Source organism: Heptranchias perlo, unplaced genomic scaffold (assembly GCF_035084215.1).
Source record: "Heptranchias perlo isolate sHepPer1 unplaced genomic scaffold, sHepPer1.hap1 HAP1_SCAFFOLD_204, whole genome shotgun sequence".
In the NCBI taxonomy this organism is placed as follows: Eukaryota; Metazoa; Chordata; class Chondrichthyes; order Hexanchiformes; family Hexanchidae; genus Heptranchias; species Heptranchias perlo.
Window position 1 is genome coordinate 376,445 of NW_027139218.1, and position 26,408 is coordinate 402,852.

The 26,408-nt window shown below is 47.2% G+C and overlaps 1 protein-coding gene and 1 pseudogene across 1 annotated transcript in view; both read right to left on the reverse strand.

Annotated features, from left to right (window-relative positions):
* LOC137310055 (protocadherin-16-like) overlaps positions 1 to 26,408 on the reverse strand; it is a 351,469-nt gene that overhangs the window by 174,787 nt on the left and 150,274 nt on the right. The window lies entirely within an intron of this gene.
* On the reverse strand, positions 7,452 to 24,672 carry LOC137310054 (transcriptional activator protein Pur-alpha-like; annotated as a pseudogene).

Genomic DNA, 26,408 nt, shown 5'->3' on the forward strand with positions numbered 1-26,408 from the left:
GAACTAGCTGCGCCTCTAGCCAAGCTGTTCCAGTACAGCTACAACACTGGCATCTACCCGACAATGTGGAAAATTGCCCAGGTATGTTCTGTCCACAAAAAGCAGGACAAATCCAATCCGGCCCATTACCGCCCCATCAGAAATGGGGATGTTCGCTGATGATTGCACAGTGTTCAGTTCCATTCGCAACCCCTCAGATAATGAAGCAGTCCGAGCCCGCATGCAGCAAGACCTGGACAACATCCAGGCTTGGGCTCATAAGTGGCAAGTAACATTCGCGCCAGACATGTGTCAGGCAATGACCATCTCCAACAAGAGAGGGTCTAACCACCTCCTCTAGACATTCAACGGCATTACCATCGCCGAGTCCCCCACCATCAACATCCTGGGGGTCACCATTGACCAGAAACTTAACTGGACAAGCCATATAAATACTGTGGCTACAAGAGCAGGTCAGAGGCTGGGTATTCTGCGGCGAGTGACTCACCTCCTGACTCCCCAAAGCCTTTCCACCATCTACAAGGCACAAGTCAGGAGTGTGATGGAATACTCTACACTTGCCTGGATAAGTGCAGCTCCAACAACACTCAAGAAGCTCGACACCATCCAGGATAAAGCAACCCGCTTGATTGGCACCCCATCCACCACCCTAAACATTCACTCCCTTCACCACCGGCGCACAGTGGCTGCAGTGTGTACCATCCACAGGATGCAATGCAGCAACTCGCCAAGGCTTCTTCGACAGCACCTCCCAAACCCGCGACCTCTACCACGTAGAAGGACAAGAGCAGCAGGTACATGGGAACAACACCACCTGCACGTTCCCCTCCAAGTCAGAGACCATCTCGACTTGGAAATATATCGCCGTTCCTTCATCGTCGCTGGGTCAAAATCCTGGAACTCCCTTCCTAACAGCACTGTGGGAGAACCTTCACCACACGGACTGCAGCTGTTCAAGAAGGCGGCTCACCACCACCTTCTCAAGGGCAATTAGGGATGGGCAATAAATGCTGCCCTTGCCAGCGACACCCACATCCCAGGAACGAATAAAAAAATCTGCATAGAACCATAGAACCATAGAAAAGATACAGCATAGAAGGGGGCCATTCGGCCCATCGTGTCCGCGCCGGCTCGAAGAACAACCAGGTGCCCATTCTAATCCCACCTTCCAGCACTCGGTCCATAGCCCTGCAGCTTACACCACTTTAGGTGCAGGTCCAGGTACTTTTTAAAATCCGTTAATGGTAGGGCGTAGGGGAGAGTTATAAACAAAGAGATCTAGGAGTACAGGTTCATCGCTCCTTGAAAGTGGAGTCACAGGTGGATAGGGTGGTGAAGAAGGCATTCGGCATGCTTGGTTTCATTGGTCAGAACATTGAATGCAGGAGTTGGGATGTCTTGTTGAAGTTGTACACGACATTGGTGAGGCCACACTTGGAGTACTGTGTACAGTTCTGGTCACCCTATTGTAGAAAGGATATTATTAAACTAGAAAGAGTGCAGAAAAGATTTACTAGGATGCTACCGGGACTTGATGGTTTGACTTATAGGGAGAGGTTAGACAGACTGGGACTTTTTTCCCTGGAGAGTAGGATGTTAAGGGGTGATCTTATAGAAGTCTATAAAATAATGAGGGGCATAGATAAGGTAGATAGTCAAAATTTTTTCCCAAAGGTAGGGGAGTCCATAACGAGGGGGCATAGATTTAAGGTGAGAGGGGAGAGATACAAAAGGGTCCAGAGGGGCAATTTTTTCACTCAAAGGGTGGAACGAGCTGCCAGAGGCAGTAGTAGAGGCGGGTACAATTTTGTCTTTTAAAAAGCATTTGGACAGTTACATGGGTAAGATGGGTATAGAGGGATATGGGCCAAGTGCAGGCAATTGGGACTAGCTTAGTGGTATAAACTGGGCGACATGGACATGTTGGGCCGAAGGGCCTGTTTCCATGTTGTAACTTCTATGATTCTATGATTCTATAAAAGAGTTGAGGGTCCATCTGTGCCCTTAGCTCATTTGCTTTGTTTGTAATACTCCTTGCATTGAAGTATATCCCCTTTAACCCCATCAAATTCCTGTGTTGATCACTATTTAACCTTTGCTTCTTTTGCCTTTCTGAGTAGCTAACTACGTCACTAACTGTTTTTCTACTTCCTGTTTCCTGGTCTGAATTTGTCCTATCTGTACCTGCCCTTTGGTTCCTATCCCCCTGCCATACTAGTTTAAACCCTCCCCAACAGAACTAGTAAATGCCCCCGCGAGGATATTGGTCCTGGTTCTGCTTGGGTGCAACCCGTCCAGCTTGTACAGGTCCCGCCTTTCCCAGAATCAGTCCCAATGCCTCAGGAATTTAAATCCCTCCCTCCTACACCATCTCTCAAGCCACGCATTCATCTGGTCTATTCTCCTATTTCTGCTCTTGCTAGCACGTGGCACTGGGAGTAATCCTGAGATTACTACCTTAGAGGTCCTGCTTTTTAATACGTACTTTACGTTAAGCCAGCCTTTCTAGTATCTCGTTTTTATCAATTTTTAGTCCATCCTGTATCTCAACTACCTCCTGTTTTAATGACACTGGCAGCATCTTCTTCCTTGGTAAAGACAGATGCAAAGCACTCATTTAGTAGCTCAGCCATGCCCTCTGCCTCCATGCATAGGTCTCCTTTTTGGTCCCACCCCTCCTCTTACTACCTGTTTACTGTTTACATGCCTATAGAAGGCTTTTGGATTCCCTTTTATGTTGTCGCCAGTTTATCTCATACTCTCTTTTTGCCCCTCTTATTTCCTTTTTCACTTCTACTCTGTACTTTCTATATTCAGTCTGGTTCCTACTTGTATTAACAACCTGACATCTGTCATACTCCCCTTTGTTCTGCTTCATCTTACTCTCTCTCTTTTGTCATCCAGGGAGCTCTGGCTTTAGTTGCCCTACCTTTACCCTTGTGGGAACGTACCTAGACTGTACCTGAACCATCTCCTCCTTAAAGGCCACCCACCGTTCAATTACAGTTTTGCCTGCCAATCTTTGATTCCAATTTTCCCGGGCCAGATCGGTTCTCAACCCACTGAAATTGGCCCTCCTCCAATTAAGTATTTTTACTCTAACTTGCTCCTTGACCTTTTCCGTAACAAATCTATCTCTCATCAATGTGGCCACTCTCTCAAACTTCCGCTCCACATTCTGCTCTCTCGCTCCCTCATGTGTCGGACTGTCTCCATCTTCTCATATTCAGAGATTTTGGGCTCAAGCAGTGTGAATTGGTGACACTTCCCACAGGTGTGTTTCCCCAGGTCAACATCTGGTGCTCGAAACTCCTACATCTGCCAGGAGTGACTCATCACAGTTCCTTCCTGGGCTGACAGTTTTAGATTTAGTTTGTTTGTTCTCCTTTATATTAGTTGTGTATAAGGTCAGCACCTCCTTCCTCTCTGCACCTAATTCCATTCTCATCAAATTCCCATTTTAGAAGTCCTTAATCTCACTATCCTCACCTCAACCCATTACCAGCTCAACCTGTGGAGTGCCCTGGAGGAATGGGTTTTGATTGGAGAGTTAGGGTTCTAGAGGGATGGCTTTTAATTGGAGAGTTAGGGTTCTAGAGAGATGGGTTTTGATTGGAGAGATAGGGTTCTAGAGAGATGGGTTTTGATTGGAGAGTTAGGGTCCTAGAGAGATGAGTTTTGATTGGAGAGTTAGGGTTCTAGAGAGATGGGTTTTGATTGGAGAGTTAGGGTTCTAGAGGGATGGCTTTTAATTGGAGAGATAGAGCACTAAAGGGATTGGTTCTGATTGGAGAGTTAGGATTCGGAGGGATGAGTTTTGATTGGAGAGTTAGGGTTCTAGAGAGATGAGTTTTGATTGGAGAGTTAGGGTTCTAGAGAGATGGGTTTTGATTGGAGAGTTAGGGTCCTAGAGAGATGGGTTTTGATTGGAGAGTTAGGGTCCTAGAGGGATGGGTTTTGATTGGAGAGTTAGGGTTCTAGAGAGATGGGTTTTGATTGGAGAGTTAGGGTCCTAGAGGGATGGGTTTTGATTGGAGAGTTAGGGTTCTAGAGGGATGGGTTTTGATTGGAGAGTTAGGGTTCTAGAGGAATGGGTTTTGATTGGAGAGTTAGGGTTCTAGAGGGATGGGTTTTGATTGGAGAGTTAGGGTTCTAGAGGAATGGGTTTTGATTGGAGAGTTAGGGTTCTAGAGGAATGGGTTTTGATTGGAGAGTTAGGGTTCTAGAGGGATGGGTTTTGATTGGAGAGTTAGGGTTCTAGAGGGATGGGTTTTGATTGGAGAGTTAGGGTTCTAGAGGAATGGGTTTTGATTGGAGAGTTAGGGTTCTAGAGGAATGGGTTTTGATTGGAGAGTTAGGGTTCTAGAGGGATGGGTTTTGATTGGAGAGTTAGGGTTCTAGAGAGATGGGTTTTGATTGGAGAGTTAGGGTTCTAGAGAGATGGGTTTTGATTGGAGAGTTAGGGTTCCAGAGAGAGAGGCTCCGATGGACCGAATGGTCTTTTCACATTCTTAATTTGACATAGAATCTTTGTAAGTTTCACTTTTCAAAGTTCTGATTCTCTTTTCCTGATACACTGCAGCCAGTTTGAGCCCTTGTTTATTTATTACCATCACCAGACACAGGATAGATAACTGGGAGAGAGTTGCAGGCAGTAACTAAGGCAAACGTAGGTCCCTTAGAGGATGAGACCGGGAAATTAATGGTGGGAAACATGGAGATGGCAAAAATGCTGAACAAATATTTTGTTTCAGTCTTTACAATAGAGGACACTAAGAATATCCCAACACTGGACAAACAGGGGACTCTCGGGGGGGAGGAGCTAAATACGATTAAAATCACTCAAGAGATGGTACTCAGTAAAATAATGGGACTCAAGGCGGATAAATCCCCTGGACCTGATGGCTTCCATCCTAGGGTCTTGAGGGAAGTGGCAGTAGGGATTGTGGATGCTTTGGTGATAGTTTTCCAAAATTCCCTGGACTCAGGAGAGGTCCCGGCAGATTGGAAAACTGCTAATGTAACACCGTTATTTAAAAAGGGTAGTAGGCAGAAGGGTGGAAATTATAGGCCAGTTAGCTTAACATCTGTGGTGGGTAAAATTTTGGAGTCTATTATTAAGGAGACAGTAACGGAACATTTAGATAAGCATAATTTAATAGGACAAAGTCAGCATGGTTTTATGAAGGGGAAGTCATGTCTGACAAATTTGCTTGAGTTCTTCGAGGATATAACGTATAGGGTGGATAAAGGGGAACCAGTGGACGTAGTGTATTTAGACTTCCAGAAGGCATTCGACAAGGTGCCACATAAAAGATTATTACTTAAGATAAAAAATCACGGGATTGGGGGTAATATTCTGGCATGGGTGGAGGATTGGTTATCAAATAGGAAGCAGAGAGTTGGGATAAATGGTTCATTTTCGGACTGGCAACCAGTAACCAGTGGTGTTCCACAGGGGTCGGTGCTGGGTCCCCAACTCTTTACAATCTATATTAACGATTTGGAGGAGGGGACCGAGTGCAACATATCAAAATTTGCAGATGATACAAAGATGGGAGGGAAAGTAGAGAGTGAGGAGGACATAAAAAACCTGCAAGGGGATATAGACAGGTTGGGTGAGTGGGCGGAGATTTGGCAGATGCAATATAATATTGGAAAATGTGAGGTTATGCACTTTGGCAGGAAAAATCAGAGAGCAAGTTATTTTCTTAATGGCAAGAGACTGGAAAGTACTGCAGTACAAAGGGATCTGGGGGTCCTAGTGCAAGAAAATCAAAAAGTTGGTATGCAGGTGCAGCAGGTGATCAAGAAAGCCAACGGAATGTTGGCTTTTATTGCTAGGGGGATAGAATATAAAAACAAGGAGGTATTGCTGCAGTTATATAAGGTATTGGTGAGACCGCACCTGGAATACTGCATACAGTTTTGGTCTCCATACTTAAGAAAAGACATACTTGCTCTCGAGGCAGTACAAAGAAGGTTCACTCGGTTAATCCCGGGGATGAGGGGGCGGACATATGAGGAGAGGTTGAGTAGATTGGGACTCTACTCATTGGAGTTCAGAAGAATGAGAGGCGATCTTATTGAAATATATAAGATTGTGAAGGGTCTTGATCGGGTGGATGCAGTAAGGATGTTCCCAAAGATGGGTGAAACTAGAACTAGGGGGCATAATCTTAGAATAAGGGGCTGCTCTTTCAAAACTGAGATGAGGAGAAACTTCTTCACTCAGAGGGTGGTAGGTCTGTGGAATTTGCTGCCCCAGGAAGCTGTGGAAGCTACATCATTAAATAAATTTAAAACAGAAATAGACAGTTTCCTAGAAGTAAAGGGAATTAGGGGTTATGGGGAGCGGGCAGGAAATTGGACATGAAGCTGAGTTCGGATCGGTCAATGCCCTGTGGGTGGCGGAGAGGGCCCAGGGGCTATGTGGCCGGGTCCTGCTCCGACTTCTTGTGTTCTTTAGATTTGTGGTTGGGATCAGATCAGCCATGATCTTATTGAATGGCGGAGCAGGCTCGAGGGGCCGATTGGCCTACTCCTGCTCCAATTTCTTATGTTCTTATGTTCTTATGTAACACCAGGGTTTCATAACTTACACAGAGTAGTATGGCTTCTGTTTGGCACAGCAAGGCTCAAGGATAATATTTGTACAACACTGCTCTCGTGGACATCCGATTAACACACCGTAATATCCCTTTAAATCACTTCCAACACATTTTGGCCATTCTCTAGCTTGGTGTGAGCAACCAATCAATCCCAGGCCCAGAAATAAATCCTGCATTCACTCCAATTAGCACATACACATCCGGAATTCCCAATTCGCAAGCACCTCCAGCTGGGAAAATGCCAAGTGAACAATTCCAATACACCAATCCAATAAATTGCTCAGTAAATCAAAAGCAAAATACTGCAGATGCTGGAAATCTGAAATAAAAACAGAAAATGCTGGAGAAGCTCAGCAAGTGAGGCAGCATCTGTGGAGAAAGAAACAGAGTTAATGTTTCAGGTCGAAGACCTTTCGTCAGAACTGGAAAATGTTAAAAGAGTTTTTGAGCAAGTACAGAGCCAGGGAAAGAGGGGGGAGGGAGGGGAGGGGAGAAAAGAACAAAAGGATAGAGGACACTAGTGATTAAATGACAAAAGGGATGATGGTGCAAGGCAAGGAAGGTGGGAATGGGACAGGTAAAGAAACAAATGATTGGTCCGGAGTAGCTGTAAATGGCAGCAACAGAACCATTGGACTGAATAAATGGGAGCAGTGGTTCTGATCTGAAGTTATATTGAAATCAATGTTGAGGCCGGAAGGTTGTAAAGTGCCTAAACGAAAAATGAGGTGCTGTTCCTCAAGCTTACGTTGAGCAATTGAGAATTGCTCAGTAAATTCATTTCCTTTTTGAGGAACCACAATTTCGAATTGGGACACAAAAGGACTGAGATCTAATTTGCTAATCCTCAGGAATGTGCACAAAGGAAGCCTTGTTCCCTGCAAAATGAGATGACACCAGTAATCTGTCAATACGGCTATACATTTTTTGCTGAATTTAACACAAGAGTGATCTCTAATTCAGTCCCTGATCAAACACTATTCAGCTCTCACATGCAGAAGGATTCCTCTGTTTAGCAAAGGCTGGCCTCTCCTGGTATCATCGAGTAGAAATTTCGGCTATCAGTTTGAAAGTGTTACGCTTTGATAGCACGTCCTCAGCAGCGAACAGTAGCATACACTCCTAGAACATAGCAACTGGGAGGGTGATGTGGGGGTGGGGGAAGGGTCAAGAACCAGAGGACATAGATTTAAGGTGACTGGCAAAAGAACCAAAGGTGACATGAGGAAAAACTTATTTACACAGCGAGTGGTTAGGATCTGGAATGCACTGCCCGAGGGGGTGGTGGAGGCAGATTCAATCATGGCCTTCAAAAGAGAACTGGATAAGTACTTGAAAGGAAAGAAATTGCAGGACTACAGGGATTGGGCGGGGGAGTGGGACCAGCTGGATTGCTCTTACATAGAGCCAGCGTGGACTCGATGGGCCGAATGGCCTCCTTCCATGCTGTAACCAGGCATACCTAAAAATGAGGTGCCAACCTGGTGAAGCGACAACTCATGACGACATGCGTGCTAAACAGCGGAAGCAACATGCTATAGAGAGAGCTAAGCGATTCCACAACCAACGGATCAGATCAAAGCTCTGCAGTCCTGCCACATCCAGTCGTGAATGGTGGTGGACAATTAAACAACTAACGGGAGGAGGAGGCTCTGTAAACATCCCCATCCTCAATGATGGCGGAGTCCAGCACGTGAGTGCAAAAGACAAGGCTGAAGTGTTTGCAACCATCTTCAGCCGGAAGTGCCGAGTGGCTGATCCATCTCGGCCTCCTCCCGATATCCCCACCATCACAGAAGCCAGTCTTCAGCCAGTTCGATTCACTCCACGTGATATCAAGAAACGGCTGAGTGCACTGGATACAGTAAAGGCTATGGGCCCCGACATCCCAGCTGTAGTGCTGAAGACTTGTGCTCCAGAACAGGGGTATGGTAGCATAGTGGTTATGTTACTAGACGAGTAATTCAGAAGCCTAGACTAATAATCCAGCGTCAGGAGTTCAAATCCCCTCACGGCAGCTGGGGAATTTAAATTCAATTAATTAAATAAAAAATACTAGCATCAGTAATAGTGAACATGAAACTACCGGATTGTTGTAAAACCCCATCTGGTTCACTAATGCCCTTTAGTGGGAGGAAACCTGCCCTCCTTACCCAGTTTGGCTTACATGTGACTCCAGACCCACAGCAATGTGGTTGATTCTGAAATGGCCTAGCAAGCCACTCAGTTGTAAAATCTCGCAAAAAAAAAAAGTCATAATAAGAATAAAACCAGACGGACCACTGGAGAAGACAACAGCAACCCTGCAAGGTCCTCCTCACTAACAGCTGGGAACTTGTGCCAAGATTGGGAGAGCTGTCCCACAGACGAGTCAAGCAACAGCCATAACTCACAGAATCATACCTTTCAGCCAATGTTCCAGACTTTTCCATCACTATCCCTGAGTATGTCCTGTCCCACCAGAGGTGGCGGTACAGTGATATACAGTCAGGAGGGAGTGGCCCTGGGAGTCCTCAACATTGACTCTGATCCCCATGAAATCTCATGGCATCAGGTCAAACATGGGCAAGGAAACCTCCTGCTGATTTTTTTATTTTTTTTATTCGTTCACGGGATGTGGGCGTCGCTGGCGAGGCCGACATTTATTGCCCATCCCAAATTGCCCTTGAGAAGGTGGTGGTGAGCCGCCTTCTTGAACCGCTGCAGTCCGTGTGGTGAAGGTTCTCCCACTGTGCTGTTAGGAAGGGAGTTCCAGGATTTTGACCCAGCGACGATGAAGGAACGGCGATATATTTCCAAGTCAGGATGGTGTGTGACTTGGAGGGGAACGTGCAGGTGGTGTTGTTCCCATGCGCCTGCTGCCCTTGTCCTTCTAGGTGGTAGAGGTCGCGGGTTTGGGAGGTGCTGTCGAAGAAGCCTTGGCGAGTTGCTGCAGTGCATCCTGTGGATGGTGCACACTGCAGCCACAGTGCGCCGGTGGTGAAGGGAGTGAATGTTTAGGGTGGTGGATGGGGTGCCAATCAAGCGGGCTGCTTTATCTTGGATGGTGTCGAGCTTCTTGAGTGTTGTTGGAGCTGCACTCATCCAGGCAAGTGGAGAGTATTCCATCACACTCCTGACTTGTGCCTTGTAGATGGTGGAAAGGCTTTGGGGAGTCAGGAGGTGAGTCACTCGCCGCAGAATACCCAGCCTCTGACCTGCTCTCGTAGCCACAGTATTTATATGGCTGGTCCAGTTAAGTTTCTGGTCAATGGTGACCCCCAGGATGTTGATGGTGGGGGATTCGGCGATGGTAATGCCGTTGAATGTCAAGGGGAGGTGGTTAGACTCTCTCTTGTTGGAGATGGTCATTGCCTGGCACTTATCTGGCGCAAATGTTACTTGCCACTTATGAGCCCAAGCCTGGATGTTGTCCAGGTCTTGCTGCATGCAGGCTCGGACTGCTTCATTATCTGAGGGGTTGTGAATGGAACTGAACACTGTGCAGTCATCAGCGAACATCCCCATTTCTGACCTTATGATGGAGGGAAGGTCATTGATGAAGCAGCTGAAGATGGTTGGGCCCAGGACACTGCCCTGAGGAACTCCTGCAGCAATGCCCTGGGGCTGAGATGATTGGCCTCCAACAACCACTACCATCTTCCTTTGTGCTAGGTATGACTCCAGCCACTGGAGAGTTTTCCCCCTGATTCCCATTGACTTCAATTTTACTCGGGCTCCTTGGTGCCACACTCGGTCAAATGCTGCCTTGATGTCAAGGGCAGTCACTCTCACCTCACCTCTGGAATTCAGCTCTTTTGTCCATGTTTGGACCAAGGCTGTAATGAGGTCTGGAGCCGAGTGGTCCTGGCGGAACCCAAACTGAGCATCGGTGAGCAGGTTATTGGTGAGTAAGTGCCGCTTGATAGCACTGTCGACGACACCTTCCATCACTTTGCTGATGATTGAGAGTAGACTGATGGGGCGGTAATTGGCCGGATTGGATTTGTCCTGCTTTTTGTGGACAGGACATACCTGGGCAATTTTCCACATTGTCGGGTGGCTACCAGTGTTGTAGCTGTACTGGAACAGCTTGGCTAGAGGCGCAGCTAGTTCTGGAGCACAAGTCTTCAGCACTACAGCTGGGATGTTGTCGGGGCCCATAGCCTTTGTTGTATCCAGTGCACTCAGCCGTTTCTTGATATCACGTGGAGTGAATCGAATTGGCCGAAGACTGGCTTCCGTGATGGTGGGGATATCGGGAGGAGGCTGAGATGGATTATCCACTCGGCACTTCTGGCTGAAGATGGTTGCAAACGCTTCAGCCTTGTCTTTTGCACTCACGTGCTGGACTCCGCCATCATTGAGAATGGGGATGTTTGCAGAGCCTCCTCCTCCCGTTAGTTGTTTAATTGTCCACCCCCATTCACGACTGGATGTGGCAGGACTGCAGAGCTTTGATCTGATCCGTTGGTTGTGGAATCGCTTAGCTCTGTCTATAGCATGTTGCTTCCGCTGTTTAGCATGCATGTAGTCCTGAGTTGTAGCTTCACCAGGTTGGCACCTCATTTTTCGGTACGCCTGGTGCTGCTCCTGGCATGCTCTTCTACACTCCTCATTGAACCAGGGTTGATCCCCTGGCTTGTTGGTAATGGTAGAGTGAGGAATATGCCGGGCCATGAGGTTACAGATTGTGCTGGAATACAATTCTGCTGCTGCTGATGGCCCACAGCGCCTCATGGATGCCCAGTTTTGAGCTGCTAGATCTGTTCTGAATCTATCCCATTTGGCACGGTGGTAGTGCCACACAACACGTTGGATGGTGTCCTCAGTGCGAAGACGGGATTTCATCTCCACGAGGAATGTGCGGTGGTCACTCCTACCAATACTGTCATGGACAGATGCATTTGCGACAGGTAGATTGGTGAGGATCGAGGTCAAGTAAGTTTTTCCCTCGTGTTGGTTCGCTCACCACCTGCCGCAGGCCCAGTCTAGCAGCTATGTCCTTCAGGACTCGGCCAGCTCGGTCAGTCGTGGTGCTACCAAGCCACTCTTGGTGATGGACATTGAAGTCCCCCACCCAGAGTACATTTTGTGCCCTTGCTGCCCTCAGTGCTTCCTCCAAGTGGTGTTCAACATGGAGGAGGACTGATTCATCAGCTGAGGGAGGGCGGTAGGTGGTAATCAATGGGAGGTTTCCTTGCCCATGTTTGACCTGATGCCATGAGATTTCATGGGGTTCGGAGTCAATGTTGAGGACTCCCAGGGCCACTCCCTCCTGACTGTATATCACTGTACCGCCATCTCTGGTTGGTCTGTCCTGCCAGTGGGACAGGACATACCCAGGGATGGTGATGGAAGAGTCTGGGACGTTGGCTGAAAGATATGATTCTGTGAGTATGGCTATGTCAGGCTGTTGCTTGACTAGTCTGTGGGACAGCTCTCCCAATTTTGGCACAAGTCCCCAGATGTTAGTGAGGAGGATCTTGCAGGGTCGACTGGGCTTGATGTTTTGCCGTTGTCGTGTCTGGTGCCTTGTGGTCCGATGCCAGGTGGTCCGTCCGGTTTTATTCTTATTATGACTTTTCGTAGCGAGATTTTACAACTGAGTGGCTTGCTAGGCCATTTCAGAGGGCAATTAAGAATCAACCACATTGCTGTGGGTCTGGAGTCACATTTAGGCCAGACCGGGTAAGGACGGCAGGTTTCCTTCCCTAAAGGACATTAGTGAACCAGATGGGTTTTTACGACAATCCGGTAGTTTCATGGCTATCATTACTGATACTAGTATTTTAATTCCAGATTTTATTTTAATTAATTGAATTTAATTAATTAATTGAATTTAAATTCGCCAGCTGCCGTGGCGGGATTTGAACTCATGACTCTGGATTTTAGTCCAGGCCTCTGGATTACTAGCCCAGTAACATAACCACTATGCTACCGTACCCGTCCTCCCTCAGCTGATGAATCAGTCCTCCTCCATGTTGAGCACCACTTGGAGGAAGCACTAAGGGTAGCAAGGGCACAGAATGTACTCTGGGTGGGGGACTTCCATGTCCATCACCAAGAGTGGCTTGGTCGTACCACTGATGGCCGAGTCCCAAAGGACATAGCTGCTAGACTGGGCCTGCGGCAGGTGGTGAGCGAACCAACACGAGGGAAAAACTTACTTGACCTCATCCTCACCAATCCACCTGACGCAGAGGTGAGAGTGACTGCCCTTGACATCAAGGCAGCGTTTGACCGAGTGTGGCACCAAGGAGCCCGAGTAAAATTGAAGTCAATGGGAATCAGGGGGACAACTCCCCAGTGGCTGGAGTCATACCGAGCACAAAGGAAGATGGTAGTGGTTGTTGGAGGCCAATCATCTCAGCCCCAGGACATTGCTGCAGGAGTTCCTCAGGGCAGTGTCCTAGGCCCAACCATCTTCAGCTGCTTCATCAATGACCTTCCCTCCATCATAAGGTCAGAAATGGGGATGTTCGCTGATGACTGCACAGTGTTCAGTTCCATTCGCAACCCCTCAGATAATGAAGCAGTCCGAGCCTGCATGCAGCAAGACCTGGACAACATCCAGGCTTGGGCTCGTAAGTGGCAAGTAACATTCGCGCCAGATAAGTGCCAGGCAATGACCATCTCCAACAAAAGAGAGTCTAACCACCTCCCCTTGACATTCAACGACATTACCATCGCCGAATCCCCCACCATCAACATCCTGGGGGTCACCATTGACCAGAAACTTAACTGGACCAGCCATATAAATACTGTGGCTACGAGAGCAGGTCAGAGGCTGGGTATTCTGCGGCGAGTGACTCACCTCCTGACTCCCCAAAGCCTTTCCACCATCTTCAAGGCACAAGTCAGGAGTGTGATGGAATACTCTCCACTTGCCTGGATGAGTGCAGCTCCAACAACACTCAAGAAGCTCGACACCATCCAAGATAAAGCAGCCCGCTTGATTGGCACCCCATCCACCACCCTAAACATTCACTCCCTTCACCACCGGCGCACTGTGGCTGCAGTGTGCACCATCCACAGGATGCACTGCAGCAACTCGCCAAGGCTTCTTCGACAGCACCTCCCAAACCCGCGACCTCTACCACCTAGAAGGACAAGGGCAGCAGGCGCATGGGAACAACACCACCTGCACGTTCCCCTCCAAGTCACACACCATCCCGACTTGGAAATATATCGCCGTTCCTTCATTGTCGCTGGGTCAAAATCCTGGAACTCCCTTCCTAACAGCACAGTGGGAGAACCGTCACCACACGGACTGCAGCGGTTCAAGAAGGCGGTTCACCACCACCTTCTCGAGGGCAATTAGGGATGGGCAATAAATGCCGGCCTTGCCAGCGACGCCCACATCCCGTGAACGAATAAAAAAAAAAAAAGATGCATCTGTCCATGACAGTATTCGTAGGAGTGACCACAGCACAGTCCTTCTGGAGACGAAGTCCCGTCTTCGCACTGAGGACACCATCCAACGTGTTGTGTGGCACTACCACCGTGCTAAATGGGATAGATTCAGAACAGATCTAGCAGCTCAAAACTGGGCAACCATGAGGCGCTGTGGGCCAACAGCAGCAGCAAAATTGTATTGCAGCACAGTCTGTAACCTCATGGTCTGACATATTCCTCACTCTACCATTACCAATAAGCCAGGGGATCAAACCTGGTTCAATGAGGAGTGTAGAAGAGCATGCCAGGAGCAGTACCAGGGTGTACCTGAAAATGAGGTGCCAACCTGGTGAAGCTACAACTCAGGACTACATGCATGCTAAACAGTGGAAGCAACATGCTATAGACAGAGCTAAGCGATTCCACAACCAACAGGATCAGATCAAAGCAATAGCATCTACCCGACAATGTGGAAAATTGCCCAGTTATGTCCTGTCCACAAAAAGCAGGACAAATCCAATCCAGCCAACTACCGCCCCATTAGTCTACTCTCAATCATCAGCAAAGTGATGGAAGGTGTCGTTGACAGTGCTATCAAGCGGCACTCACTCACCAATAACCTGCTCACCGATGCTCAGTTTGGGTTCCGCCAGGACCACTCGGCTCCAGACCTCATTACAGCCTTGGCCCAAACATGGACAAATAAGAGCTGAATTCCAGAGGTGAGGTGAGAGTGACTGCCCTTGACATCAAGGCAGCATTTGACCGAGTGTGGCACCAAGGAGCCCTCGTAAAATTGAAGTCAATGGGAATCGGGGGAAAAACTTTCCAGCGGCTGGAGTCATACCGAGCACAAAGGAAGATGGTCGTGGTTGTTGGAGGCCAATCATCTCAGCCCCAGGGCATTGCTGCAGGAGTTCCTCAGGGCAGTGTCCTAGGCCCAACCATCTTCAGCTGCTTCATCAATGGCCTTCTCTCCATCATAAGGTCAGAAATGGGGATGTTCGCTGATGACTGCACAGTGTTCAGTTCCATTCACAACCCCTCAAATAATGAAGCAGTCCGTGCCCGCATGCAGCAAGACCTGGACAACATCCCGGCTTGGGCTGATAAGTGGCAAGTAACATTCACGCCAGACAAGTGCCAGGCAATGACCATCTCCAACAAAAGAGAGTCTAACCACCTCCCCTTGACATTCAACGGCATTACCATCGCCGAATCCCCCACCATCAACATCCTGGGGGTCACCATTGACCAGAAACTTAACTGGGCCAGCCATTTAAATATTCTGGCTACAAGAGCAGGTCAGAGGCTGGGTATTCTGCAGCGAGTGACTCACCTCATGTCTCCCCAAAGCCTTTCCACCATCTACAAGGCACAAGTCAGGAGTGTGATGGAATACTCTCCACTTGCTTGGATGAGTGCAGCTCCAACAACACTCAAGAAGCTCGACACCATCCAGGACAAAGCAGCCCACTTGATTGGCACCCCATCCACCACCCTAAACATTTATTCCCTTCACCACCAGCGCACAGTGGCTGCAGTGTGTACCATCCACAGGATGCACTGCAGCAACTCGCCAAGGCTTCTTCGACAGCACCTCCCAAACCCGCGACCTCTACCTCATAGAAGGTCAAGGGCAGCAGGCACATGGGAACAACACCACCTGCACGTTCCCCTCCAAGTCACACACCATCCCGACTTGGAAATATATCGCCGTTCCTTCATCGTCGCTGGGTCAAAATCCTGGAACTCCCTTCCTAACAGCACTGTGGGAGAACCGTCACCACACGGACTGCAGTGGTTCAAGAAGGCGGCTCACCACCACCTTCTCAAGGGCAATTAGGGATGGGCAATAAATGCCGGCCTTGCCAGCGACACCCACATCCTATGAACGAATAATAAAAAATAACCATTGTATGATTCTATGAAAACACTGGTTATGCCACAGCTGGAGTATTGTGTCCAATTCTGGGCACCACACTTTAGGAAGGATGTGAAGGCCTTGGAGAGGGTGCAGAAGAGATTTACTAGAATGGTACCAGGGATGAGGGCCTTCAGCTATGTGGAAAGACTGGAAAAGGTTGTTCTCCTCAGAACAGACAGAGTAAATAAGGAGAAATTGTTTCCAGAAGGGTCGGTAACCAGAGGACACAGATTTAAGGTGATCGGCAAAAGAACCAGAGGCGACATGAGGAAATATTTTTTTACCCAGTGAGTTGTTCTGATCTGGAACGCGCTGCCTGAAAGGGCAGTGGAAGCAGAGTCAATAATAACTTTCAAAAGGGAATTGGAGAAATACTTGAAGGGAAAAAAATTACAGGGCTCTGGGGAAAAAGAGGAATGGGACTAATTGGATAGCTCTTTCAAAGAGCCAGCACAGGCACGATGGACCGAGTGGCCTCCTTCTGTGCTACATGATTCTGTGATTCTATGTACACTCAACTCCACTATGCATTTTATCTGTCTGTAAAATTGAGGGAAGTCGCAGATTTTCAGTGCGCAGCCAGCACCAAGTGACCGGTCTCGGGATTGGAGTGTGAGCTATCAGGAGAGGGGAGTATCGAGGTGCAGGAAGCGGAGCACAGGATTACATGGGTCAGATCGGCAGATTTAGGAGGAGGAGGCTGGACTACAGTCCGATGATCACAGGAAGTTTCCGTTATATGTACATCGCAAGTTTGGAATTCCGCACATTTCATAGAATCAAAGAAAATTTACGGCACAGAAGGAGGCCATTCAGCCCATCATGTCTGCGACGGCCAAAAATGAGCCAACCAGCCTGATCCCACTTTCCAGCACTTGGTCGATAGCCTTATAGGTCACGGCACTTCAGGTGCACATCCAGGTACTTTTTAAATGAGTTGAGGCAGTGAGTTCCAGACCCCCATCATTCCCTGGTGAAAACTTTTTCCTCAGTTCCCCTCTAATCCTTCTACCAATCACTTTAATCTATGCCTGCTTGGACCTTTCCGCAAAGGAAAATAGGTCCTTCCGATCCACTTTATCTAGGCCCCGAATAATTTTGTACACCTGAACTAAAACTCCCCTCAGCCTTCTCTATTCATAAGAACATAAGAAATAGGAGCAGGAGTAGGCCAACCGGCCCCTCGAGCCTGCTCCGCCATTCAATAAGATCATGGCTGATCTGATCCTAATCTCAAATCTAAATTCATGTCCAATTTCCTGCCCGCTCCCCGTAACCCCTAATTCCCTTTACTTCTAGGAAACTGTCTATTTCTGTTTTAAATTTATTTAATGATGTAGCTTCCACAGCTTCCTGGGGCAGCAAATTCCACAGACCTACCACCCTCTGAGTGAAGAAGTTTCTCCTCATCTCAGTTTTGAAAGAGCAGCCCCTTATTCTAAGATTATGCCCCCTAGTTCTAGTTTCACCCATCCTTGGGAACATCCTTACTGCATCCACCCAATCAAGCCCCTTCACAATCTTATATGTTTCAATAAGATCGCCTCTCATTCTTCTGAACTCCAATGAGTAGAGTCCCAATCTACTCAACCTCTCCTCATATGTCCACCCCCTCATCCCCGGGATTAACCGAGTGAACCTTCTTTGTGCTGCCTCGAGAGCAAGTACGTCTTTTCTTAAGTATGGAGACCAAAACTGTATGAAGTATTCCAGGTGCGGTCTCACCAATACCTTATATAACTGCAGCAATACATCCCTGTTTTTATATTCTATCCCCCGAGCAATAAAAGCCAACATTCCGTTGGCTTTCTTGATCACCTGCTGCACCTGCATACCAACTTTTTGATTTTCTTGCACTAGGACCCCCAGATCCCTTTGTACTGCAGTACTTTCCAGTCTCTTGCCATCAAGATAATAACTTGCTCTCTGATTTTTCCTGCCAAAGTGCATAACCTCACATTTTCCAATATTGTATTGCATCTGCCAAATCTCCGCCCACTCACCCAGCCTGTCAACATCCCCCTGCAGGTTTTTTATGTCCTCCTCACTCTCTACTTTCCCTCCCATCTTTGTATCATCTGCAAACTTTGATATGTTACACTCGGTCCCCTCCTCCAAATTGTTAATATAGATTGTAAAGAGTTGGGGACCCAGCACCGACCCCTGCGGAACACCACTGGCTACTGGTTGCCAGTCCGAGAATGAACCATTTATCCCAACTCTCTGCTTCCTGTTAGATAACCAATCCTCCACCCATGCCAGAATATTACCCCCAATCCAGTGATTCTTTATCTTGAGCAATAATCTTTCATGTGGCACCTTGTCGAATGCCTTCTGGAAGTCAAAATACACTACGTCCGCTGGTTCCCCTTTATCCAGCCTGTACGTTATGTCCTCAAGGAACTCAAGCAAATTTGTCAGACATGACTTCCCCTTCGTAAAGCCATGCTGACTTTGACCTACTAAATTATGTTTATCCAAATGTTCTGCTACTGTCTCCTTAATAATAGACTCCAAAATTATACCCACCACAGATGTTAGGCTAACTGGTCTATAATTTCCAGCCTTCTGCCGACTACCCGTTTAAAATAAGGGTGTTACATTAGCAGTTTTCCAATCTGCCGGGACCTTTGCCGAGTCCAGAGAATTTTGGAAAATTATTACCAAAGCATCCACAATCCCCACTGCCACTTCCCTCAAGACCCAGGGATGTAAGCCATCAGGTCCAGGGGATTTATCCGCCTTGAGTCCCATTAATTTACTAAGTACCAATTCCTTAGTGACTTTAATCGTATTTAGCTCCTCCCCCCCCTAGAGCCCCCTGTTTCATATCATAGAATCATAGAAGTTACAACATGGAAACAGGCCCTTCGGCCCAACATGTCCATGTCGCCCAGTTTATACCACTAAGCTAGTCCCAATTGCCTGCACTTGGCCCATATCCCTCTATACCCATCTTACCCATGTAACTGTCCAAATGCTTTTTAAAAGACAAAATTGTACCCGCCTCTACTACTGCCTCTGGCAGCTCGTTCCAGACACTCACCAACCTTTGAGTGAAAAAATTGCCCCTCTGGACCCTTTTGTATCTCTCCCCTCTCACCTTAAATCTATGTCCCCTCGTTATAGACTCCCCTACCTTTGGGAAAAGATTTTGACTATCTACCTTATCTATGCCCCTCATTATTTTATAGACTTCTATAAGATCAACCCTTAACCTCCTACTCTCCAGGGAAAAAAGTCCCAGTCTATCTAACCTCTCCCTATAAGTCAAACCATCAAGACCCAGTAGCATCCGAGTAAATCTTTTCTGCACTCTTTCGAGTTTAATAATATCCTTTCTATAATAGGGTGACCAGAACTGTACACAGTATTCCAAGTGTGGCCTTACTAATGTCTTGTACAACTTCAATAAGACATCCCAACTCCTGTATTCAATGTTCTGACCAATGAAACCAAGCATGCTGAATGCCTTCTTCACCACCCTATCCACCTGTGACTCCACTTTCAAGGAGCTATGAACCTGTACTCCTAGATCTCTTTGTTCTATAACTCTCCCCAACGCCCTACCATTAACGGAGTAGGTCCTGGCCCGATTTGATCTACCAAAATGCATCACCTCACATTTATCTAAATTAAACTCCATCTGCCATTCATCGGCCCACTGGCCCAATTTATCAAGATCCCGTTGCAATCCTAGATAACCTTCTTCACTGTCCACAATGCCACCAATCTTGGTGTCATCTGCAAACTTACTAACCATGCCTCCTGAATTCTCATCCAAATCATTAATATAAATAACAAATAACAGCGGACCCAGCACCGATCCCTGAGGCACAACGCTGGTCACAGGCCTCCAGTTTGAAAAACAACCCTCTACAACCACCCTCTGTCTTCTGTCGTCAAGCCAATTTTGTATCCAATTGGCTACCTCACCATGGATCCCGTGAGATTTAACCTTATGTAACAACCTACCATGCGGTACCTTGTCAAAGCCTTTGCTGAAGTCCATGTAGACCACGTCTACTGCACAGCCCTCATCTATCTTCTTGGTTACCCCTTCAAAAAACTCAATCAAATTCGTGAGACATGATTTTCCTCTCACAAAACCATGCTGACTGTTCCTAATCAGTCCCTGCCTCTCCAAATGCCTGTAGATCCTATCCCTCAGAATATCCTCTAACAACTTACCCACTACAGATGTCAGGCTCACCGGTCTGTAGTTCCCAGGCCTTTCCCTGCCGCCCTTCTTAAACAAAGGCACAACATTTGCTACCCTCCAATCTTCAGGCACCTCACCTGTAGCTGTCGATGATTCAAATATCTCTGCTAGGGGACCCGCAATTTCCTCCCTAACCTCCCATAACGTCCTGGGATACATTTCATCAGGTCCCGGAGATTTATCTACCTTGATGCGCGTTAAGACTTCCAGCACCTCCCTCTCTGTAATATGTACACTCCTCAAGACATCACTATTTATTTCCCCAAGTTCCCTAACATCCATTCCTTTCTCAACCGTAAATACCGATGTGAAATATTCATTCAGGATCTCACCCATCTCTTGTGGTTCCGCACATAGATGACCTTGTTGATCCTTAAGAGACCCTACTCTCTCCCGAGTTACTCTTTTGCCCTTTATGTATTTGTAGAAGCTCTTTGGATTCACCTTTGCCTTATCTGCCAAAGCAATCTCATGTCCCCTTTTTGCCCTCCTGATTTCTCTCTTAACTCTACTCCGGCAATCTCTATACTCTTCTAGGGATCCACTTGATCCCAGCTGCCTATGCATGTCACATGCCTCCTTCTTCTTTTTGACTAGGGCCTCAATCTCCCGAGTCATCCAAGGTTCCCTACTTCTACCAGCCTTGCCCTTCACTTTATAAGGAATGTGCTTACCCTGAACCCTGGTTAACACACTTTTGAAAGCCTCCCACTTACCAGTCGTCCCTTTGCCTGCCAACAGACTCTCCCAATCAACTTCTGAAAGTTCCTGTCTAATACCATCAAAATTGGCCTTTCCCCAATTTAGAATTTTAACTTTTGGGCCAGACCTATCATTCTCCATAGCTATCTTAAAACTAATGGAATTATGATCACTGGTCCCAAAGTGATCCCTCACTAACACTTCTGTCACCTGCCCTTCCTTATTTCCCAAGAGGAGGTCAAGTTTTGCCCCCTCTCTAGTCGGGCATTCCACATACTGAATGAGAAATTCCTCCTGAATAAACTCAACAAATTTCTCTCCATCCAAGCCCCGAATGCTATGGCTGTCCCAGTCAATGTTGGGAAAGTTAAAGTCCCCTACTATTACCACCCTATTTTTCTTGCAGCTGTCTGTAATCTCCTTACATATTTGCTCCTCAATTTCCCGTTGACTATTTGGGGGTCTGTAGTACAATCCTATCAAAGTGATCTCTCCCTTCTTATTTTTCAGTTCTACCCATATAGACTCAGTGGGCGAACCCTCAGATATATCCCCTCTCACTACTGCCGTGATGTTCTCCCTAATCAAGAACGCAACTCCCCCTCCTCTCTTACCTCCTGCTCTATCTTTCCGATAGCATCTGTACCCTGGAACATTGAGCTGCCAGTCCTGCCCCTCCCTTAGCCATGTTTCAATAATAGCTATAACATCCCAGTCCCATGTACCCATCCATGCCCTGAGTTCATCTGCCTTGCCCATCAGACTTCTTGCATTGAAATAAATGCAGTTTAATCTAGACTCCCCTTGGTCTTTGCCCTGCTTTCTCAGACAATCTGTCCGGTCATGTTCTGTACACTCTCCCTTACTGCCTTTTGTTTCTGTCACCACTTTACTTCCCACTGACTTCCTGCATCGGTTCCCATCCCCCTGCCACATTAGTTTACACCCTCCCCAACAGCACGAGCAAACACTCCCCCTAGGACATTGGTTCCAGTCCTGCCCAGATGCAGACCGTCCAATTTGTACTGGTCCCACCTCCCCCAGAACCGGTTCCAATGGCCCAGGAATTTGAATCCCTCCCTCTTGCACCATCTCTCAAGCCACGTATTCATCCTAGCTATCCTGTCATTCCTACTCTGACTAGCCCATGGCACTGGTAGCAATCCTGAGATTACTACCTTGGAGGTCCTACTTTTTAGTTTAACTCCTAACTCCCTAAATTCAGCTTATAGGACCTCATCCTGTTTTTTACCTATATCTTTGGTACCTATATGCACCACGACAACTGGCTGTTCACCCTCCCCCTCCAGAATGTCCTGCAGCCGCTCCGAGACATCCTTGACCCTTGCACCAGGGAGGCAACATACCATCCTGGAGTCTCGGTTGCGTCCGCAGAAACGCCTGTCTATTCCCCTTACAATCGAGTCCCCTATCACTATAGCTCTGCCACTCTTTTTCCTGCCCTCCTGTGCAGCAGAGCCAGCCACGGTGCCATGAACCTGGCCGCTGTCACCTTCCCCTGGTGAGCCATCTCTCCCAACAGTATCCAAAACGGTATACCTGTTTTGGAGGGAGATGACCGCAGGGGACCCCTGCACTGCCTTTCTACTCTTCCTCTGTCTGTTGGTCACCCATTCACTATCTCCCTCAGTAATTTTTATCTGCGGTGTGACCAACTCACTGAACGTGCTATCCACGACTTTCTCAGCATCGCGGATGCTCCAAAGTGAGTCCATCCGCAGCTCCAGAGCCGTCAAGCGGTCAAACAATAGCTGCAGCTGGACACACTTCCCGCAGGTGAAGGAACCAGGGACACAGGAAGGATCCCTGAATTCCCACATCTCACAAGAGGAACATGACACGGCGCTGGGATCTCCTGCCATGTTGTCCAGTGTTGGGATATTCTTAGTGTCCTCTACCGTAAAGACTGAAACAAAATATTTGTTCAGCATTTTTGCCATCTCCATGTTTCTCACCATTAATTTCCCAGTCTCATCCTCTAAGGGACCTACGTTTGCCTTAGCCACCCTTTTTCTTTTTATATGACGATAGAAACTCTTGCTATCTGTTTTTATATTTTTTGCTAATTTATTTTCATAATCTATCTTCCCTTTCTTAATCAATCCTTTAGTTACTTTTTGTTGTCTTTTGAAGACTTCCCAATCTTCTATCCTCCCACTAAGTTTGGCTACCTTATATGTCCTTGTTTTTAGTCGGATACTATCCTTAATTTCTTTACTCAGCCACGGATGGCTGTCATTTCTTTTACACCCTTTTTTCCTCAGTGGAATATATATTTTTTGAAAGTTGTAAAATAACTCCTTAAATGAACTCCACTGTTCATGTACCGTCTTACCCTTTAATCTATTTTCCCAGTCGACTTTAATCAATTCTGCCCTCATACCATCATAGTCTCCTTTATTCAAGCTCAGTACGCTTGTTTGAGAACCAACCTTCTCACCCTCTAATTAGATATGGAATGTGACCATGTTATGGTCACTCATTCCAAGGGGATCCTTAACTAGGACATTATTAATTAATCCTGGCTCATTATACAGGACCAGGTCCAAGGTTGCTTGCCCCCTTGTAGGATCAGTTACATACTGCTCAAGAAATCCATCCCTAATACACTCAATAAACTCTTCCTGAAGGCTGCCCTGCCAATTTGATTGGTCCAGTTAATATGATAGTTAAAATCCCCCATAATTATAGCTGTTCCCTTATTACATGCCCTGACTATTTCCTGATTAATACTTCTTCCAGCAGAGTTGCAACTATTAGGAGGCCTATATACTACGCTCACTAGTGTTTTTTTCTCCTTATTATTCCTTATCTCTACCCAAACTGTTTCATTATCCTGATCCTTTGTCCCAATATCTTTTCTCTGTATTACAGTGATTCCTTCCTTTATTAACATAGCCACCCCACCTCCCCTTCCTTCCTGCCTGTCCTTCCTGATTGTTAAATACCCTGGCATATTTAATTCCCAGTCATTGTCACCCTGCAGCCATGTTTCTGTAATGGCCACAAGATCATACCCATACGTAGTTATTTGTGCCGTTAACTCGTCCATTTTGTTACGAATGCTACGTGCACTCAGATAAAGAACTTTCAAATATGTTTTGTGACGCTTAGTTCCTGCTTTTTCCTTCTTGTCCCGATGTTTGTCCTGGATCTCCGTCATCTCCTCGGCGTACTTGCTGAAGGTGCTGCCGAACTTTGACCAGGCTTTATAGGGGGTGGTGATGGAGTTCCTGTAAGAGGGCTTCACCTCACACACTCGCATGAACACGCTGCACTTGTTGGAGCCCACGTTGAAGAAGAAGCGCTTTCTGTCCACGGTGATGGACGTGCCCTCGGGCAACTCAGACTGGCCGCACGGCTCGTCGTCCACGCCGTAGTCGTCGATCAGCTTCGCCAGTGTGTCCCTGAACTCGATGAGCCCTTGGGCCGGCAGGGCGATGGTCTGGCCTTGCGTCCCCCCCAAGCCGGGGCCTCGATTTAAGGTCCATGTCGTACTTGGGGTTCTCCCGCACCAGGAACTCGCTCTTCAGCGCACGGCGGGGCTCGTCGGAGCTCAGGCCGACGTCCGAGTCCGAGAGGGCCAGCTGCGCGTAGTGCTCGATGAAATCCCCGAGGTAGTTGCGGAACTCGGCCGCCACCGCCATGGAGAGGGTCAGCCGGCTCTTGTTGCCGCCTGCGCACACCTCGGTGATCTTGATGAAGCGGCCCTTGGCGTTCTGCTTCACGTCCAGGTAGAAGCGCTTGTTCTGGATGTCCACCCGCTTGGAGGCCAGCTCCTGGGTCTCCTGCTGCTGCTGGAGGTCGGCCATCTTCCAAAGAGAACAACCCCAGCCGATCCAATCTTTCCTCATAGCTAAAATTTTCCAGTCCTGGCAACATCCTTGTAAATCTCCTCTGCACCCTCTCTAGTGCAATCACATCCTTCCTGTAATGTGGTGAACAGAACTGTACACAGTACTCAAGCTGTGGCCTAACCAGTGTTTTATACAGTTCCAGCATAACATCCCTGCTTTTATATTCTATGCCTCAGCTAATGAAGGAAAGTATCCCGTATGCCTTCTTAACCACCTTATCTATCTGTCCTGCTACCTTCAGGGATCTGTGGTCATGCATCCAAGATCCCTTTGTTCCTCTACACCTCTCAGTACCCTCCTATTTATTGTGTATTCCCTTGCCTTGTTTGCTCTCCCCAAATGCATTACCTCACACTTCTCTGGATTGAACTCCATTTGCCACTTTTCTGCCCACCTGACCAGTCCATTGATATCTTCCTGCAGTCTGAATCATGCCCCCTACATTTCGGTCATCCACTTTGGACCAAAAAAGGATAGAACAGGGTACTTTCTAAATGGTAAAAAGTTAAAAACAGTGGATATCCAAAGGGACTTAGGGGTTCAGGTACATCGATCATTGAAGTATCATGAACAGGTGCAGAAAATAATCAATAAGGAAATGGAATGCTGGCCTTTATATCTAGAGGACTGGAGTACAAGGGGGCAGAAGTTATAGGAACATAGGAACACAGGAGATAAGATCATGGCTGATCTGTGATCTAACTCCATATACCTGCCTTTGGCCCATATCCCTTAATACCTTTGGTTGTCAAAAAGCTATCTATCTCAGATCTAAATTTAGCAATTGAGCTAGTATCAATTGCCGTTTGCGGAAGAGAGTTCCAAACTTCTACCACCCTTTGTGTGTAGAAATGTTTTCTCATCTCGCTCCTGAAAGGTCTGGCTCTAATTTTTAGACTGTGCCCCCTACTCCTAGAATCCCCAACCAGCGGAAATAGTTTCTCTCTATCCACCCTATCCGTTCCCCTTAATATCTTATAAACTTCGATCAGATCACACCTTAACCTTCGAAACTCCAGAGAATACAACCCCAATTTGTGTAATCTCTCCTCGTAACTTAACTCTTGAAGTCTGGGTATCATTCTAGTAAACCTACGCTGCACTCCCTCCAAGGCTAATATGTCCTTCCGAAGGTGCGGTGCCCAGAACTGCTCACAGTACTCCAGGTGCGGTCTAACCAGGGTTTTGTATAGCTGCAGCATAACTTCTGCCCCCTTGTACTCTAGTCCTCTAGATATAAAGGCCAGCATTCCATTAGCCTTATTGGTTATTTTCTGCACCTGTTCATGACACTTCAATGATCAATGTACCTGAACCCCTAAGTCCCTTTGGACATCCACTGTTTTTAACTTTTTACCATTTAGAAAGTACCCTGTTCTATCCTTCTTTGATCCAAAGTGGATGACCTCACATTTGCCTACATTGAATTCCATTTGCCACAGTTTTGCCCATTCACCTAATCTATCAATATCACTTTGTAATTTTATGTTTTCATCTACACTGCTTACAATGCCACCAATCTTTGTGTCATCGGCAAACTTAGATATGAGACTTTCTATGCCTTCATCTAAGTCGTTAATAAATATTGTGAATAATTGAGGCCCCAAGACAGATCCCTGCGGGACTCCACAAGTCACATCCTGCCAATGTGAGTACCTACCCATTATCCCTACTCTCTGACGCCTTTCGCT